Raw genomic sequence first — 20,288 nt, forward strand, 5'->3', positions numbered from 1 at the left:
TGTCTACACACTTGGTCCTTGAACCAACAATCCTTCTGATCGTGTGTTGTTCTGCTGCAGCGATAACACTTCCCTGCTCCATATGACATTTCATTGGTGCCGTATTCTTGCGGTCTCCATTGTATCTCTGCAGCGCCCCGTGCGGCTGCTTCGTGTGATACTGCCATGCTGAAAGCCTTGTCCAGCGTAAGATCCTTTTCTGATAAAAGCCGTTTCTGGGTTCCTTCGCTTTGAAGCCCACACACAAACTTGTCCCTTAATGCATCTGATAGTCCCGCTCCAAACTAGCAGTGTTTCAATAACTTGCGCAGTTCCGTTAAGTACTCAGCATTACTTTCATCTTTATGCTGGTTCCTTTTGTGGAACTTAAATCTTTCTGCTATCAGCAGCAGTGTGGGGCTTAAGTGGTCCTGTAGGATTTCTACTATGCTTTCGAAATTCTTCTCCACGGGCTTCTCTGGGGTTATCAGGTTTCGCAGTAAGCCATAAGTTTTTGCACCCATGGAATTTAACAAAACCAGTGCTTTCCTAGCATCTGGCACTTCATTCGCCCTGCAGTACACCTCAATGCATTCCACATATGTCGCCCAATCTTCGACTTCATTGTCGAATGCCATGATACTGCCATTCTTCGCCATCCCTGGGTGTAATTTAACTGTCTAAATGGCATCTCCTGCACTCTCCCTTCTTCTCCGCTGGAACAAAATGGCATCTCCCGCGCTTTCCTTCCTTCCTGCGCTTGCCCTTCTTCTCCGCTGCAGCTTTGAAAAAAATGGCGTCTCCCGCGCTCTCCCTTCTTCTCCGCGGCTCAATGGCATCTCCCGCGCTCTCCCTTCTTCTCCCCGCAGACGCGGCTCAGCCCTTGAGCCCTGGCTGTGCTCTGCGCGTTCTCCTGTGCGCCTTTCCTGTTGCCGTCGCTCGCTCCTGAACCCAGCTGCTGCTTTACCCACTCTCTCTCTCTCTGCTTGTTTTTCCTCGACGCCGCTCGGTTCTTTAACCCCCGGCCGCGCCCTGTGCGCTTCACCCTCTCTCTTACCCCGTCGACGCTGCTCGGCTTTTCTACGCCGTCGGTCGGCTCCCGCCGCCGCTGTCCGGGAAGGGTGTGCGCTCCACCTGTTGCCAGTCTGTTGCTGGATCGTCGTGGCTCTCAACAGCCACTCCTGCGATGTTCACTTGCTGCCGGATGACTGGGTGGTTGCTCGTGGTCGACGCCCGTGCTTCTGGCCTCGACTTTCTTCCACCGTCCTCCCGGAGCTACTCCTTAACGGGAAATGCAGAGTTGCAGGCAGATTCGAATCAACCTCGTCGCCACTGTTAGATCCGTGATTCTTTAAATAGGATGTTTCCCCAAGAACTACACGGAGGCTGTAACTTAACAATCAACAGGTGTTTACTAGAGTAGAGTAGTCTCAAGACTGAAGTACAGAAGCCTGCTCCAGCTTTATATACAGTTGTGGTCACTGCCGGTACTACAGTATACAGGAGCTGTAAACAGTTCTCTCTTAAAGGTACATACACAACAGCTGCTCGGCCTTTTTCTATGCCTCTCAGTTGGGCTCTAGCCCGCCGCTGTCCATCCGGGAAGGGTCTGCGCAGTACCTGTTGCCAGCCTGTTTCGCTGGACCACCGTGACTGGAAAGCCAAGCCTGGCTCTCGACAGCCTCCCCTGCGATGCTCAAATCTCCGCTGGATGACTGGGCGGTTGCCCGTGGTCGACGCCCGTGCTTCTGGACTCGACCTTCTTCCACTGTTCTCCAGGAGCGAATCCCTGGGAGGTGATGCGGAGTTGCAGGTAGGTTCGAACTTGCTCGTCGCCAATGTTAGATCCGTGTATCTTGATGTTGTGTCCTTCAATAATCAGACAACAGACTGCAGGAACGATTCAACAGGTGTTTACTGAATGAGGGTTACTCTAGAACAACTGTACAGATCACTACTCAGGGTTTATATACAGGTGTGGTCACTGCCGGTACTGCAGTATACAGGAGCTATAAAAAGTAGTTCTCTCCCTTAAAGGTACATACATTACAACATCTTTTCCAGGAATTCCTGCCTTGAAGTAGTTCAGTTCCTCTCCTTGACATGATCTCCATTTGTCTCTTTTACCCTGTTCATTTCCTTTGCTATCCCTTCCTTGCCCTTCTTGATTTTGATCGTGTTAAGAAACACCCTTACAGCCACATCTCATTTCTTAGTTCCTATCTCCAGCACCGACACATTCTAGCTCAAATTTCACCCTTCCTCTCTCAAGAGAAGACAGACATTTTGTTTTCAGACATCTTGTTCCAAATACATTCTCTGAAGATATGCAAATGTTCTCCGGCTTGCACAAATTCTGACTTACAATGAGCAACACCACAGGAGATCTGCCATCATACATTATAAACTATGCATCTGCACATGTTGCATTCACTGCAAATGTTACAAATTATTTACAGATAGAAAACATACTTAAAATTCTGAGAGCATCTCAGCTGCATCTCAGAATTTATGAGCATATTTCATTTAACTTGAACAAACAACAGTTCATCTCTGAATGACCTGAAGTTTGTCAGTAATTAGATTTCTGTGACCATATTTGTATTTCCTCAAGCAAGGCAGCATTCTAGTGACCCCTGGCATCCCTGGCAGCTCGCCAAAGAAGAGGCCTTGAACATCGGGCTGCTGTGTCACCGGCAGTGGCCTTCAGGTAAGTCCTTAAAGCAGAATGGGAGAGAGGGGCGATCGAAAGGAGAGCCATCACGAGAGGGGAACAACTAGTAAGGGGGTGATCGGGAGGGGGGGATCCAGTAGGGGGGTGATCGGGGGGAGGGCTATAGGGAGAGGGGAGCGACCAGTAAGGGGGTGATCGGGGGTGGGGGCCATTGGGAGAGGGGAACAACCAGTAGGGGGTGATCGGGGGAAGGGCCATCGGGAGAGGGGAGCAACCAGTAGGGGGGTGATCAGGAGGGGGGGTGATCGGGAGGGGGGGACCAGTAGGGGGGTGATCGGGAGGGGGGGGACCAGTAGGGGGGTGACCGGGACGGGGGGGACTAGTAGGGGTGTGATCGGGAGGGGGGGGACCAGTAGGGGGGTGATGGGGAGGGTAGGGGACCAGTAGGGGGGTGATCGGGAGGGGGGGGGAACCAGTAGGGGGTGATCGGGAGGGGGGTCCAGTAGGGGGGTGATCAGGAGGGGGGGCCAGTAGGGGGTGATCGGGAGGGGGGGACCAGTAGGGGTGTGATCGGGAGGGGGGGGACCAGTAGGGGGGTGATGGGGAGGGTAGGGGACCAGTAGGGGGGTGATCGGGGGGGGGGAACCAGTAGGGGGTGATCGGGAGGGGGGGACCAGTAGGGGGGTGATCAGGAGGGGGGGACCAGTAGGGGGGTGATCGGGAAGGGGGGGGACCAGTAGGGGGGTGATCGGGAGGAGGTTACCAGTAGGGGGGTGATCGGGAGTGGGGGGGATCAGTAGGGGGGTGATCGGGAGGGGGGGGACCAGTAGGGGGGTGATCGGGAGGGGGTTACCAGTAGGGGGGTGATCGGGAGTGGGGGGGACCAGTAGGGGGGTGATCGGGAGTGGGGGGGACCAGTAGAGGGGTGATCGGGAGGGGGGTACCAGTAGGGGGGTGATCGGGAGTGGGGGGGACCAGTAGGGGGGTGATCGGGAGGGGGGGACCAGTAGGGGGGTGATCAGGAGGGGGGGGACCAGTAGGGGGGTGACCGGGAGGGGGCGGACCAGTAGGGGGCTGATCGGGAGGGGGGGGGAACTGTAGGGGGGTGATCGGGAGGGGGGGACCAGTAGGGGGTGATCGGGGGTGGGGGGGGGGACCAGTAGAGGGTGATTGGGAGGGGGGGACCAGTAGGGGCGTGATCGGGAGGGGGGGACCAGTAGGGGTGTTCAGGGGTTGGGGGGGGGTACCAGTAAGGGGTGATCGGGAGGGGGGGACCAGTAGGGGGGTGATCGGGAGGGGGGCCAGCATGTGGGGTGATCAGGAGGGGGGGACCAGTAGGGGTGTGATCAGGAGGCGGGGGGACCAGTAGGGGGTGATCGGGAGGGGGGTGTTGACCAGTAGGGGGTGATCAGGAGGAAGGGTAGTGGTGGCCGGGAGGGAGGGATTCAGCAATTTAGTGGGGGGAGGAGGGCGGTGGCGGGGGGAGGGTGGTGCTGGCAATCGGATGGCCGAGATCACAATCACTGTGGGTGGGGGACAGTGGGGGGGAGTGGTGGCAGGCAGCGGTTTCATGTGGTGTCAGGAGGAGCACTCTTGCTCCTCCCAGCTCCACATTCAGATCAGTATTTTAGAACAAATTTACCTTTTCGGTGGCAGCCTGCAGTGATCCCTTAAGGACTTTCTGTTAGATCACATGTAGATCTGGTTTTCCTGAATGCAACTGGTGCTGCCTCAGGGTAAAGCAATATTGCAGAAGGGGCCTCAAACAGGCGGTAGTCCCTTTACACATGCAAATAAAGGACCTAACACCTGTACCAGGCATGGGCCCTGGACGCATGATCTTTTGCCTACACCAATGCAGCAGGTAACGCATTTCCAGCACGTAATAAGCATGCACAGCCTGACTGCCATATTGGAGGCTTAGGCGCCCATTAAATGCCTGCAAAACGGGTGCTGTGCCATCCAATTTCTAGGCCTATTTTTCTTTCTCACACAAATTTCTGAATTTCTGAACTAGCTGCAGCTAAACTGCAGTTCCATCCTCCTGAGTGGCAGGGCACCAGTCAGGAGCAAGAATCCTCCTTTAAACCTGTAATTGTCCCACTTCTCTCCAACATTATCACTACTTGCACAGCTATACCTAAGTTTGAAACACTTAAGAAAATGATTGCCTAAAAAAAATAAAAGATCTCTGCCATTTCCAATGGTATTTGGGTATGAAGAAAAATGAGGATCGCTACTATATGCTGCTGGAAGGCAGTAAACTGTAATTTTACAGTTGAAGAGGTCTAAGGATTATGTTGGTCCCTCAGATCCATTACTGACCTGAGGAGCATCCCAACACCCCCCCAGACTCTTCAGCTGTTATTAAAAATGGAACCAAATTGAATTTTTAAAACCCACCTGAGCCTCCTGAATGTTCATAGACTGACGAAAGCTGATCTGATTAAACCCAGCAGCCGGGCAAAAGGATTTTTTTTCCTTTTAAAGTATTTTAGAAAATTGTGCGCATTTTGCAGGAATGCTTACAGAAGATCTGAAGTGAATTAGTATTTCAGACATTTACAAAACGTCAGATACAGCTTACATCACATTTACTGTGGCGGCTGGGTAATCACTCATAGAAACATAGACACATAGAAGATAGGAGCAGGAGTAGGCCATTCGGCCCCTCGAACCTGTTCCACCATTTAATGAGATCATGGCTGATCATCCAAATTCAGTACCCTGTCCCTGCCTTCTCCCCATATCCTTTGATCCCTTTAGCCTTAAGAAATATATCTAACTCCTTCTTGAATATATTTAATGAATTGGCCTCAACTGCCTTCTGTGGTAGAGAATTCCACAGGTTCACCAGTCTCTGGGTGAAGAAATTCCTCCTCATCTCAGTCCTAAATGGCCTACCCCTTATCCTTAGACTGTGACCCCTGGTTCTGGACTCCCCGGCCATTGGGAACATCCTTCCTGCATCTGGTCTGTCTAGTCCTGTTAGAATTTTATAAGTTTCAATGAGATCCCCTCTCATTCTTCTAAACTCCAGCGAGCATGAGCCCAATCGACCCAATCTCTCCTCATACGTCATTCCTGCCATCCCAGGTATCAGTCTGGTGAATCTTTACTGCACTCCTTCCATGGCAAGAATATCCTTCCTGAGATAAGGCGACCAAAACTGCACACAATACTCAAGATGTGGTCTCACCAAGGCCCTGTACAACTGTAGCAAGACATCCTTGTTCCTGTACTGAAACCCTCTCGCTACGAAGGCCAACATATCATGTGCCTTCTTAACCACCTGCTGCACCTGCATGCTTACCTTCAGCGACTGGTGCTCAAGGACACCCAGGTTTCGTTGCACTTCCCCTTCTCCCAATCTATTGCCGTTCAGATAATAATCTGCCTTCCTATTTTTGCCACCAAAGTGGATAACCTCGCATTTATCCACATTATACTGCATCTGCCATGCATCTGCCCAATCACCCAACCTGTCCAAATCATACTGGAGTTTCTCGGCATCCTTCTCACAGCACACACGCCCACCTAGCTTTGTGTCATCTGCAAACTTGGAGATATTACATCTAGTTCCCTCATTAATATACATTGTGAATAGCTGGGGTCCTAGGACCAATCCCTGCGGTACCCCACTAGTCACTGCCTGCCACTCGGAAAAAGACCCGTTTATTCCAACTCTTTGCTTCCTGTCTGCCAACCAGTTCTCTATCCAAGTCTGTACCTTGCCCCCAATCCCATGTGCCTTAACTTTACACACTAATCTCTTATGCGGGACTTTATCGAAAGCCTTCTGAAAATCCAAATACAGCGCATCCACTGGTTCTCCCTTATCTATTTTACCAGTTACATCCTCAAAAAATTCCAGTAGATTAGTCAAGCACGATTTACCTTTTGTAAATCCATGTTGACTTTGTCCGATCCTGTCACTGTTTTCCAAGTTGTAATGTATGTACCTTTAAGGGGAGAACTACTTTTTACAGCTCCTGTATACTGTAGTACCGGCAATGATCACACCTGTATATAAACCCTGAGTAGTGATCTGTACAGTTAGTTCTAGAGTAACCCTCATTCAGTAAACACCTGTTGAATCGTTCCCTGCAGTCTGGTGTCTGATTATGGAAGGACACAACATTAAGATACACGGATCTAACAGTGGCGAAGAGCAAGTTCGAACCTACCTGCAACTCTGCATCACCTCCCAGGGATTCGCTCCTGGAGAACAGTGGAAGAAGGTCGAGTCCAGAAGCACGGGCGTCGACCACAGGCAACCGCCCAGTCATCCAGCGGAGATTTGAGCATAGCAGGGGAGGCTGTCGAGAGCCAGGCATGGCTTTCCAGTCACGGTGGTCCAGCGAAACGGGCTGGAAACAGGTACTGCACAGACCCTTCCCGGACAGCGACGGGCTAGAGCCCGACCGAGCGGCACAGAAAAAAGCCGAGCAGCGTCGACGGGGGAGAGAGAGAGGGCAGAGTGCACAGGGCGCAGCCGGTGTTCAGGACCGAGCGGCGTCAACGGGGGAGAGAGACGAGAGAGAGCAGAGCGCAGCTGGTGTTCAAGGGTCGAGCAGCGTCAACGGGGGAGAGAGGCGTGCAGGAAAACGCGAGGCACTGCCATTTGCCATGAGAACCGCCGAGAGCGGCATTGGCAGCAGCGCGGGAGACGCCATTTTAAGCCGCAGCGGGGAAGAAAGGAAAGCGCGGGAGACACCATTTTTAGCCGCAGCGGGGAAGAAAGGAAAGCGCGGGAGACGCCATTTTAAGCCAGTCTAAGCACACCCAACAATGCCGAAGAATGGCAGTATCACAGCGTTCGACAATGAAGTCGAAGGTTGGATGACATATGTCAAACGCATAGAAGTATACTGCAAGGCGAATGAAGTGCCAGATGACAAGAAAGCGCTGGTATTGTTGAATTCAATGGGTGCAAAAACATATGGCTTACTACGAAACCTAGTAACCCCAGAGAAGCCAGTAGAAAAGGATTTTGAAAACATAGTGTCAATCCTACAGGACCACTTAAACCCCACACCGCTGCTGATAGCAGAAAGATTTAAGTTTCACAAAAGGAACCAGCATAAAGATGAAAGTAATGCTGAGTACTTAACGGAACTGCACAAGCTATCGAAACACTGCCAGTTTGGAACGGGACTAGCAGATACTTTAAGGGACAAGTTTGTATGTGGGCTTCAAAGTGAAGGAACCCAGAAATGGCTTCTATCAGAAAAGGATCTTACGCTGGACAAGGCTTTCAGCATTGCAGTATCACACGAAGCAGCAGCACGGGGCGCTGCAGAGATACAACGGAGACCGCAAGAATATGGCACAAATGAAATGTCATACGGAACAGTGAAGTGCTATCGCTGTGGCAGAACAACAAACGGCCATAATGATTGCTGGTTCAAGGACAAAGTGTGCAGACAGTGTGGAAAAGTAGTACACATAGCAAGAGTCTGCAGGTCGGGAAAGAAATCCAGCAGCAAGAAATCTCCACAGGAGAAGTACAAGAAGGTACATAAGGTGACGGAGAGTAGTTCAGACAATAGAAGAGTGATACAGACTCCGGAAGCAAGGAGCTGGGTTGTCTGAAACTACATAATGTGATCAAAATGGAGGATCACCAAACTATCTGGGTCACGCTCAAGATAGCAGGAGTCCAAGTGAAAATGGAATGGGACACAGGATCAGCCCTAACAGTCATAAACCGAAGGGACTACAAGCGGCTATTCTCACATATACCCTTGAGAGATACAAAGATTGTCTTGAAGACGTACACGGGGCAAAAAGTCTACCCCAAAGGAAAAATAAGGGTGAACGTTATATATAACGGCAAGGAAACACCAAAAATGGACTTAGATGTATTGCCAGATGGAGGACCACCACTACTAGGACGTGAATGGATCCGGAAGATACAGCTAGATTGGCATTCCATACAGGCACTGCCTGTGGCTGACGAAAAGGATGACGACGTCACACCTGGGCGACTGTCAAAGATCCTAACTGACGCGAAAGAAGTGTTCCAGCAAGGACTCAGAAAACTAAAAGGCATGACAGCGATGATTAAAATTGAAGAAAACGCAAGCCCAAAATTTTTTAAAGCCAGACCAGTACCTTATGCTATCCGCCCAGCCATCGAAGCTGAGCTGGAGAGTCTGGAACATTCAGGTGTACTGTCCAAGGTAGACTGGAGCGAGTGGGCTACACCCATCATTCCTGTGATGAAAAAGTCGTTGAGCAGCACGCCTGGGGAACCAAGGAAGGTTCGCACCTGTGGGGACTTTAAGGTAACAGTGAACCCGATCCTTCACACCGTACAATATCCACTTCCGCGGATTGAAGATATTTTCGCCTCGCTATCTGGACGGAAACGCTTCACTAAGATTGATCTGGCCCAGGCGTATCTGCAAATGGAGGTAGAAGAAGCATCAAAAAAATACCTCACAATCAACACCCATAAAGGTCTCTACCAATACAACCGGCTGGTATTCGGGGTAGCATCAGCTCTGGCTATTTGGCAGAGGGCAATGGAACAAGTCCTGCAAGGGATCCCAGGGACGCAGTGTTATTTGGACGACATCCTGGTCACGGGCGAAAACGACAGTGATCACCTTGCCAACCTGGAGCAGGTGCTCACTAGATTGCAGGAATATGGGCTCCGAGCTAACCGCCCCAAATGTGTTTTTTAGAAAACAGATCTCGTATTGTGGCCACGTTATCGATAAAGAGGGGTTACATAAGTCCCCAGAGAAGATTGAGGCAGTAGTCAAGGCTCCAGCACCGGAAAATGTGTCACAACTGAGGTCGTTCCTTGGGCTGGTAAACTACTACCATAAGTTCTTGCCAAATTTGTCTACAATACTACACCCACTGAACACCCTACTGCAAAGTGGGATGCCATGGAAGTGGAGCGACGAATGTAGACGAGCTTTCCAGAAGAGCAAAACACTAATCACATCGAAAGAGGTATTGGCCCATTACAACCCGGCATTACCAATTCGGTTGGCATGTGATGCGTCACCCTACGGCATTGGAGCGGTGCTGTCGCACAAATTCTCTGACGGCTCAGAGAGGCCAATAGCCTTTGCGTCACGATCACTAACCTCAGCTGAGCGTAACTACGCCCAGATTGACAGGGAGACCCTCAGCCTAGTGTGGGGAGTGAAAAAGTTCAATCACTATCTGCACGGGCAGAAGTTCACCTTGCTGACTGACCACCAACCACTTGTCTCCATCTTTAATCCAAAGAAGGGCGTTCCGGTGATGACTGCGCAACGGCTACAAAGATGGTCCCTTTTTCTAGGGGCGCACCAATATGAAATCAAGTATAAGGGCATGAAACAGCATGGAAACGCTGATGGGCTATCACGCCTGCCACTGCCTACTGTGGAGGAAGCACCAGCAGTGGATCCTGTCGAAATATTTCATTCGACTATAATTGAATGCTTGCCAGTAACTAACACTGGTATAGAGAAGGAGACCCGAAATGACCCGACACTGTCTCGGGTATATGATTTGACGGTGAAGGGATGGCCAGCACATGGCGACTCACTGTTGCCAGCATTCTCATCCAGAAGAGAACAGCTGTCAGTATGCCAGGGGACCTTGATGTGTGGATCCCGAGTGGTAATTCCACCCAAGTTAAGGGAGAGAGTGCTCAATGAGCTTCACGAAGGTCATCTGGGAGGGCTGAAAATGAAAAGCCTTGCTAGGGCTTATGTGTGGTGGCCGGGGATCGATCAGCATATCGAGGACCTGAAAAGAGTTGCTCAGGATGCCAGAAGGTCCAAAATGCACCACCACATGACCCTCTACACCCATTGGAGTGGCCCTCATCTCCATGGCAACGGGTGCATATTGATTTTGCTGGTCCATTCATGGACTCAATGTTTTTAATAGCCGTGGATGCACACTCGAAATGGCCTGAGGTGATCAAAATGTCCTCCACCACCACGGAGAAAACTATTGCAGTCCTACGGACCATTTTTGCCAGGAATGGCTTGCCAGAGCAGATTTGCTCTGATAACGGACCACAGTTTGTGTCCGAAGCGTTTCGAAGATTTATGAAAAGGAATGGGGTAAGGCATTACACATCCGCCCCGTATCATCCAGCCACAAATGGATTGGCTGAGAGGTTCGTACAAACCTTTAAGAAGGCAATAAAGGCTATGTACAATGACAACATTCCGCTGCAGCACAAGGTGGACAATTTCCTGTTCGCCTACCAGAATGCGACACATGCAGTCACCAACCAGGCCCCAGCCATGATGTTCTTTAACCGAAGGTTAAGATTTCGCCTGGATTTGGTCAGACCAAACGTACGAAGAGATGTTGAGAGTAAGCAATTCCAGCACGTCCATGAGAAGCCAACAAGGAGCTTCAATGTAGGGCAACCAGTCTTGGCCTGCGACTACCGAACAGAAAAATGGCAGCCAGGAACGATATGCACACGACAGGGCCCACTAATATACACAGTGGACGTTGGGGAGAGCATCGTGAGACGCCATGCTGACCAGATCCTAGAGTCACAGGAACAAGTCAACCCCATGCCTCGCCCATACGTACCTGGTGATGAACCCAACGTACAGGTAGCATCTACCCCAGAAACAGTAGCATCGGAAGCTGATGAACCAACCGACGACAGGGGGCCAGAATCGCCTCCGCACCAAGAGCAAGACACTCGGGAAAGGCGCTATCCAGAAAGGATCAGGAAGCCTCCCCAAAGACTGAATTTATAAATAGACTATTTTCAGCTAATGTTGCATGTTAAAAGTGTTAATTGTAATTAGTTTGACATTTAATTGTTAAATGAGTGTTATGGTACTATTAATCTAAAAGGGGAGGAATTGTAATGTATGTACCTTTAAGGGGAGAACTACTTTTTACAGCTCCTGTATACTGTAGTACCGGCAGTGACCACACCTGTATATAAACCCTGAGTAGTGATCTGTACAGTTAGTTCTAGAGTATCCCTCATTCAGTAAACACCTGTTGAATCGTTCTCTGCAGCCTGTTGTCTGATTATTGAAGGACACAACATTAAGATACACGGATCTAACACAAGTGCTCTGCTATTACATCTTTTTTAATGGACTCTAGCATTTTCCCCACTACCGATGTCAGGCTTACCGGTCTATCATTCCCCGTTTTCTCTCTTCCACCTTTTTTGAATAGTGGGGTAACATTAGCTACCCTCCAATCCATGGGAACTGTTCCAGAGTCTATAGAATTTTGGAAGATCACCAGCAATGCATCTACTATTTCTAGGGCCACTTCCTTAAGTACCCTAGGATGTAGATTATCAGGCCCTGGGGATTTATCGGCCTTCAATCCCGTCAATTTCCCTATCAGCATTTCCCTACAAATACTGATTTCTTTCAGTTCCTCCCTCTCATTAGATCCTATGTTCCCCGACATCTCTGAGGGGTTATTTGTGTCCTCCTTTGTGAGGACAGTAGCTTTCAAAGGTCATTAATATGTTTGAACTTACCAGTGCCACAGTTATTTGGTTACACATTGACCAAAGGCTACAGTAATAATTTTTCATTGCTGCTCTGCTTTACTTTGACTTTTTTGTGTGCAGAAAATTCAGAGGGTTTGTTGAAACATTTCAAAATCTAAACGCACGATGCCTGAGATGGCATTTATGCTTTCAATCTTACTAAATAGTTTAAAAGTATGGATGCATCTTCCACAGCTCAGTGCCAGAACAAGCTGATTTTGTGAGCAGTGCATCCCCTTCCCGAATTATTTTGAGGTTAGGGTTAACAATTTACCCAAGACCTATACTGTAACATGGAGGCAGTGATGTGTTGACAATGTACGATTATTTAAAGGAATACCGTCTTCATGAAAAAAATTGCTAATTTTTTTTCATTTGTGAAAGTAGAAGACCCATGATATCTAACATACTGTCAGTTTGTGGAGCCCAGCTTAATAAGGTCGTCTACAGTAGTGAGGGCACTTGCCTCAAACTGCTGCTGACATTGGGGGGGGGGGGGGCGTTGATGTTTAAAACCTTTCACACATTGTTCAACAGATTTCAGCTGGTCCATACAGTGAATCCTTGTAATTAGGAGAAAGCTGAATGATGAAAATGCTGGCTGTTCCACAGAATGACTTGGAGACTATAGGGCAGTACACAGTTATTCATTATAGGACTATGGTGGGAATCCCACTGCAACTTCATTTCCAATGACCTTCCATTGCTAAGAGAGGGTTTTGTTGGTTCACAGCTTGGCCTCCAAATGAAGTAGTGAACAGAAAAGTAGGTCAGCTCAGTTTGTAAGTGCAGCTGCTATTGGTCAATCATAGATTGTATTAACCACAGTGATGCAGAGGTCTGTGGTCGAGACTGCGCTTGTGAAAAGCAATCTGTGCAGTAGCAAGTGTCTCCTGTGGAGAAACTGAAGGGTGAGAAATACCAGAACAGCCCAAAGGATAATTAGATATGTCCGCATACAGGCAGAACTAGAATGATTGCAAAATGTGTAAACTGGACAAAAGGAAAATTTACAACTAAAATCATCTAGTGTTTTGGTTACTAGTTAACATATCTTGTGATTACTGAAATATAAATGAATATGTTTCAGCCACAGTAAAGCTAACAGATAATTGTATAAAATCTTGATAAGACTTTCAGTTAGAGTACTGTGTGCAGTGTTTGGATCCGCATGAGAAGAAAGACATTAGAGAGGCTACAAGACAGATTCACGGGGATGCTGCCTGGTATGAAGAACTACAAATACAAATAAAGACTAGAAAAATAGGGGGGAATTTTCCCAGCCCTGGGGAGGCAGGTATGGAGGCGGGACTGCTGGGAAAATGGCAGAAACTGGGAGCGGGTGCCAACCCCGCTCCCAACCTGCCTCCGTGCCATCATCCCAGGAGGCGGGTCCCCAAGCCACGGGAAGGGGATTACAGCCATTTACCTGCCTGTTAACAGGTAGTTAACAGGCAGTTAAGAGGCTTATCCCCATTTTACCCCGCAAGTGTGGGCTTCCCGACGGCTGCGAACCTCGCCAGGGTCAGCGAGGCGAGCAGTGGGTCTGCGGGGGTGAGAGGGATCGAAAAGTGCACTGTGGAGGTGAGTGATGGGTGCAAGTGTGGAGAGGTAAGTATGAGAGGTAAGTGTAAAGTGTAATAAAAAGTTTACTTACCTTTGCTTCTTCCTGCAGGTTTTAACCCTTGGGGATCCGGAGGCTCCTTATCTCAATGGCAGAGATGACAGAATGGCTGCTGCATTCTCAGATGCAGCAGCCATCTGATTTCTGCTGAGGAAAGATGTTTGGTGAGTCTTCAGTACAAGGGCTCACCTTAGAACAGAGATTGTCAGTTTTGACAGCTTCTCAAAGCTGTCAAACGCTGACAATTTTTTGACAGATGAAACATCGTATGCAGACGTCCTCTGTCACCGGCTTTTCCTTAATTGGCCGGCTAAGCCCGCAGGGCGGGTTTAACAAGGCCAATCAAGGGAAAATAGCGTGGGTTGGCTAAAACCTGCCCCCAACGCACCCCCATTGACAAAATCCAGCCCAAAGAGTCTTTTTTCATTCAAACAATATAGATTACGGTGCAATATAAGAGAAATCTTTAAAATTATGAAAGGATAGGAAAGGGTAGATAGAAATAGACTTGTTCCAGCAGTTGAGGGGCCAAAAACGAGGGAACAAAGATACCAGATTAAATGTAACAGATTTTGAACAGTGTGTCAGAGAAACACCTTCACACAGAGAGTTGTGAGGCTGTGAAATTCATTTCCAAAGATTATGGTTGAGGCAGAAGTTATGTCAACATTCCAAGTTGGATTGTATAGGTGGATGAAGGAAAAGGGGTTGAAGGGATATGGGAACAGGATGGGTAAATGTGATAAGAACTATTTTGCTTGCATGGAGGGTAAACACCAACACGGACTGGTTGGGCCAAATGGACTGTTTCCATATTGTAACTTCTATGTATTAATTAAAGTAGGAATAACTGCACATTTTCAAATCCCATTGCATATTCCTTTCAGTTAATTCATGCAAGCATTCCTGTCTTAGTGTCCCATTAGTCCTAACCACAGATCACGAGAGTTCCAGGGGGCCAAACGCTTGAACATATTTTGTGTTGTTTCATTTAATTCAAGCACCATTTTAACTCACCTGCTCTTTCTAGCTTGCCTTTCCTGTTCTTCGGTGAGTCAGTACGTCGAGCACTGTGCAGGCAAGTGAGCACTCCATCTCAGAGTGAAGGAGGTTAGTCATCAACCATTGAAGTTCACCCCTCACCAGTTATTTATTACCTGTCATTGGCTGCAAAGAAAAAGTGGACAAAATAAGTAATGCAATTGTTTTTAAATGTGCGGCATTGCTTTCCATAGCTGGATCAAAATGATGTGAAATGCAGATGACTGTTGCTCCACTAGGTGGCAAAGCGTTCCAGCAGTCTACAGCCATGTTACTTTGTACGCCTCTCAGTGATTACTGGCATTCACGGCATTCATCTACACGGCACCTTTCATTATTAGGCATGGACAATGGGCAGTAATTCATTTTAAACATACACATACATGTTCTCTTTTTACAGAATAATATGAAATGAAATAAATGTGGAAAATGTATTATTGTTCGAAGAATCAAATAACTAGTATCATGTTGATATAAAAAATATTTTGAACATTTTTACATAAAAAGGAATGCACCAACATTCTTGTTGTTAGAATTTAATTTTACTCTTTAATTGATAAAATATACTGGCTCCATTTCTAAAGCCTATGTGATGGTGGATAATGAACACTGGGAAATTCCTTATTTCTAGACAGCTTGATGTATGAGGAAGCTGAGAAGAGGCATGACATGGCCCAAAGAGGGGTGATGGGAATAAGAGGACAAGCTAATCAGGACGTATCTCCCTCAGCCCCAGCAAACAAGTAGAAAACTTCTCAGACAATGATATAACTATTCTTATTACTGAAATTAGGCATGGGGAGGTGGGAGAGAATGCAACAGTGGCAGTGAGGGGCAAGGGACCTGTCCATGTGGCAGCTAGAACCATGTGGAAGGAAGTGGTACAGATAGTGAGTGGCAACTCCCGAACCCTCAGGACACCTCTCCAATGCAAGACAATATTTAAGATCCCACATGGTTAAAAAAGGTAAGTTTTATGGCCGAAAGCTGCCATTAAGGTATATATAGAGCAGACTTATATTTATGCCAAAATTCATTCATAAATTTAAGGGTATCATTCTGAGCACTAAATGTACTTAGTGACACCTGCACATGGAAGACTTCAATTAAACATCAAAAATATTAATTAACTGCATGTGTGTCTGTTGACGCCTCACTATCTCTGTGAAAATTCCTTCGGAGAAGTGATGGGAATTCTCAAACAGTTGTCAAATTCAACAGTCTCCGACTGACAACAACAAGCATTCTTTTGTCATGTAACAAATGATTGCACACAATTCCCGAGAAGGACAGGCTACAGGAGGAGGCAATGCAAATCTTGGGAACTCACTCAGCTAATGCTGTAGGGGATGGAGATGTGGGAGGAACTGTGCCCATGGTGGGGAAACATTTTGCAGGCTTCCCCATCATTTTAAAGAAAATTCCCCAAACAAGAAACTGTCTTGAGGGAGACTGTCTAAATGAAGCTGGGAACCTCAATAATCAAGTGCAAATATTTTTCCCCAAAAAAACACTCTAAAGTAATGACTCTATACAACACCACAATAAAACACGAGAATTTACCTTTAAGATTCCAGTATCAGACTTCCTCAGCTGCTGTTCTAAGTTGCCCCCATGTTGCAGTGGCGTACGTTAAGTGTACAGATTCTAGGGTGGAAATGACAGAATTTAGAACTGATGATGCAATTTTTCAGGCCAGCTTATTTTCTGCTGGAAGTGACAGCAGACAGGCAAATTCACATAAGATAATAATGATGGCGTGACATTTTACATCTTTGGATAAAGTGCTTTATTACAGCCACTTTACTCGACAGAGAGCGGGCTGAGGGAGATATCCTAATTGCAGCAAAGCCTGCTCTTCGGTGGATTGAAAACTGCTGCCTGGTCCTCTAAAGTGCTGTAGGCATTGAACTCCTGTAGCAGCCCTTTCCCGTTCCCCAGAGCAACGAGTTACTAAGTGCAGGTGGAAACAAGGCCAAGGAGCCTGCTGAAAAAATGTAAATAACGCTGACCCTGGAAACTTTGGCAGGGTTAGCAGCAGCCTGGTCAGTTGGGCAGGTACAAAGCCCGCTCTGTCACTCCAACACCACAAATTGGGCAGAAGGAAATCATGGCTAACATTTCTTCACTTGTACTGGAGGGAAAAAATGTAAGTCCCTGAAAGCCTGAAGGGGAAATTCAAATGCTTAAACTACAAAATTGGTGCCTTTCTAGGGGCATCAGCCCCACACTGGCCCCTCACCCCTCACCGCAATAATTACTGTTAAAAAGCTGTAACTGTGCTGTGCAATGTTAGTTTTTACCTTTTCCTGCAATCATTTACCATTTCACGAATATGTATATTGGACTGGATCTTAAAGGAGGTGGCAATAAATAATCCGTACTAGTTGACTGTAGCCTATTTTCTTTGAGCAACATCATTAAACCAAACCGAATGATCTTTGATTGTGGCATTCTGATGTTTAAGACTGACTATTTCTCTGTCTGCAATTTTAATGTAAGTGGAACCATAATGGGTTAATGCCTTTGTTAAAATAGCTGACAAAGGGATTTGATGGGAACGTGTTAGGATTCAGGTGATACGATCATCTAATCCTTTATTTTATATTGTAGGATTTAATTTATGGACAGCATATATAACAAATGATCAGCATTCACAGATAACACATCTGCACATTGGACTTTGTACATTTTCAAATGGATACAGTGAATTACTTATCCTTTTTGATCTCTTTGCCATCAGAAAACAATGAGTCAATTCCTCCCAGAATACTCCAAGCTCTTTCACAGGCCAGCTTCTGAGATGCACATCTGCTGTTGGTGTTAACGCTCTAACAGGCTAGAGTTTATCTCTTCAAGGTCAAAAATATGAAAGGATTCAACTTTCAGCTCGCTGACTGGAGTGAGCTGGCAAATGGGTGTTAGACCAAGAATGAATGGCGATTAAATGAACCATGCAATCCCACTGCTGCGAAGAAGGTAAATTGAAGCCCATAAAGATGAGAAATGCGGTGTTTAGCCGTCTTTAAAGCAGTATCTGATTCTTGGCAATGATTTTTAGTTTGCTAATAGTCTGGGCTTTTAGTTCTTTTCTTAGTAATACAATAATCTGGTCACAATTAATAAAGGCAAGTTGCAGCTTCTGTTACTATCTAGTGATTTTTGGAAATATTATTTTATATTAATTTATAATGCTACATATTTTTGAGAAGAATAATAGAAATATAAGGAATATCAATCATTTGTATCTGTAAGAGTCAGGAACATTGTTCAATAACATTTGCAGAGTCCTCAAAAAATGAATAATGCAGTTGGGTTACAGTTAGAAATATAAAGCTGTGGAGACATTTTCAAAGTACAGTAGTAGCTACCCCTATTTTTCTATTACATCAAAATGTTCTGTTCACCATTATTTTTACACTTTCTAATTTTATAATATATTTTCGTCAATTTTCTCCTCTCTATTGGCTATTTGCATTCTCTGGTACCTCACCCATTTACGTGTCAACGTTCACCATGAGTGTTGGCAGACTATTTAACTGCAGAAGGCATCGCCGCTGAACTCGATACTCTCCTTGCCCAGCATCCACACGTAGCAGAAGTCCTGACATGATTGGAAGCAATGGTCTGGACTTCTGGTGATGTCATGTCCTAGGCAGCTATGTGACGCCAAGCACCCTGGAGCCATCAACAAATTCTACTAGAAAGTACACCCACAGAGGTTTAAAAAAACAGCAGGAATAATGAAGACTTAGCCTCTCACATGCCTTGGAAAGCACCGCCCCCCACCCCACCGCCCCTCCACAAGCCAGCCCTCCATGTAAGTCAGCAGGATCAGCAATCAGAATAAAAGTTGATCTGCTGGCTTCTCGCACCTCAATCTGCCTCCCCCAGTTGTGTCAACAGGAGTTCTGACTGAAGCGCTAATCCTGTCAGCTAACCTGCCCGCTGCAGCCTGCCTGAATACTTCCGCTCTGGCTCAGCACAGAAGACCCCAAGTGAGATGAACACTTGTGTTGAAATGTCTTTACCTCTCAGGATCCTGCTAGGAGCTCCGGCAACATTTTCACCAATGCAGCTGCTGACCTGCTTTCCCTCTCGACCAGAAACATTGATAAATATAATGAAAAGCTGCGGTCCAAGTACAGATCCCTGGGGAACACCACTTGTCACATCCCACCTATCAAAGGACGTACCCTTTATTCCCTACTCTCTGTCTCCTACCTCCCAACCAATTCACTACCCATGTTCCAAGGTTGCCTCCAATTCCGTGCGTTTTCATTTTTGCTAATAATCTCAAAAAGAGAAACAGCCAATGCATTTAGCTTTAGCAAGATATACTTGAGAATAAATTAGCAGAGCTCCAAAGTCCATACTAGAAAAGCATTACGTTTGTGTATCCAAAACATGCTTTTCTCTTTTCAGGTGCTGACAGGCCTGTTATGAATTTACAACATTTTTTTTGTTGTTATTTCAGAGTTCAGAACTCACTTTTTTTCCTTTATCTTTATCTTCACATCACACAGTTTCTATTTTTTATACTTTGGGCAACATTTAACACAAAAAGGGATATATCTTCCTCTGTGTGCAAAATTAGAGAAAAAACTTAACTGGTTTAATAAAATATTTGTTTCTTTAATGTTATAAACCAATTAAGAGGGAATCAAGCATGAATGTTTCACAGTTTGAACAGCAGGCTGCAGCCCTCGGATGCTTAATATTTGTGACTAATATAGTCCTTGAAACCTTGTCTAGGAATACATCTGACAATAAAGAAATAGGCCCAAAAATTCCAGTGGGAAACTGGTGGAAACGCCAGGGAAACAACAGAGACCCAGTTGTGCTGGGCCTTCACCAGTTGCAGGAGTTTCCTGGTGGCCTTGTAAAACACAGAACCTTTGTCCATACAACGCAAATGCTGGCAAGGGAGGTGGAGCCAAGGGCACAGACTCTCTGAACCAGGAGTTTTCGCTCCTTAGGTTCGACTGCGATTCTGTGCATCAGTGCAGGCCTCCACTCAGGTGGATCTGAGCCCCACCAGCGAAGTCCTAGCCAGACAAGCAACATAAACCCTTGAAGAAAATATATTTCAAATAAAACAATTTAGCAGATCAACTCCTTTGCTCAGGGGCTATGGAGATTATAGCTGGCATTGGGGGAGGGGGCCCGGGCAACTCCCCCCCCCAGCCATGAACAGGCGGAGGCCAAAGTTTCCAGGTGCATGCAGCAGACAACTGCCAGAGATGCGGCCAAAGTGATGCTTGACCCGCCTAACCCATGCTAATTAGGTGCCATCCCACTAAACTCGCAAACTTCTGCGGTGTCAGTGATGAAAGGTTGGCGTGATCCCAGTGTAACCACCGGGTTCGCGACCTGCAGATTTTTGGTCCTGCAAACACTAACTGAGAATTACAGTATAACTCCTATTTCACAGACCACAGTCTTGATGGTAATCCTGACATCTG

At 47.0% G+C, this 20,288-nt stretch overlaps 1 long non-coding RNA gene across 1 annotated transcript in view; it reads right to left on the reverse strand.

The window, feature by feature from the left end:
- LOC147113882 (uncharacterized) overlaps positions 1-15,007 on the reverse strand; it is a 99,881-nt gene extending 84,874 nt beyond the window's left edge. The window contains exon 1 of the long non-coding RNA XR_015079299.1: positions 14,800-15,007. This is a non-coding gene — a long non-coding RNA (uncharacterized LOC147113882). The remainder of the gene's footprint in view (positions 1-14,799) is intronic.
- Between the last annotated feature and the right edge of the window lie 5,281 nt (positions 15,008-20,288).

Source organism: Somniosus microcephalus, chromosome 8 (genome assembly GCF_052327205.1).
Source record: "Somniosus microcephalus isolate GS21.2 chromosome 8, FLI_Smic_1.0, whole genome shotgun sequence".
NCBI lineage: Eukaryota > Metazoa > Chordata > Chondrichthyes > Squaliformes > Somniosidae > Somniosus > Somniosus microcephalus.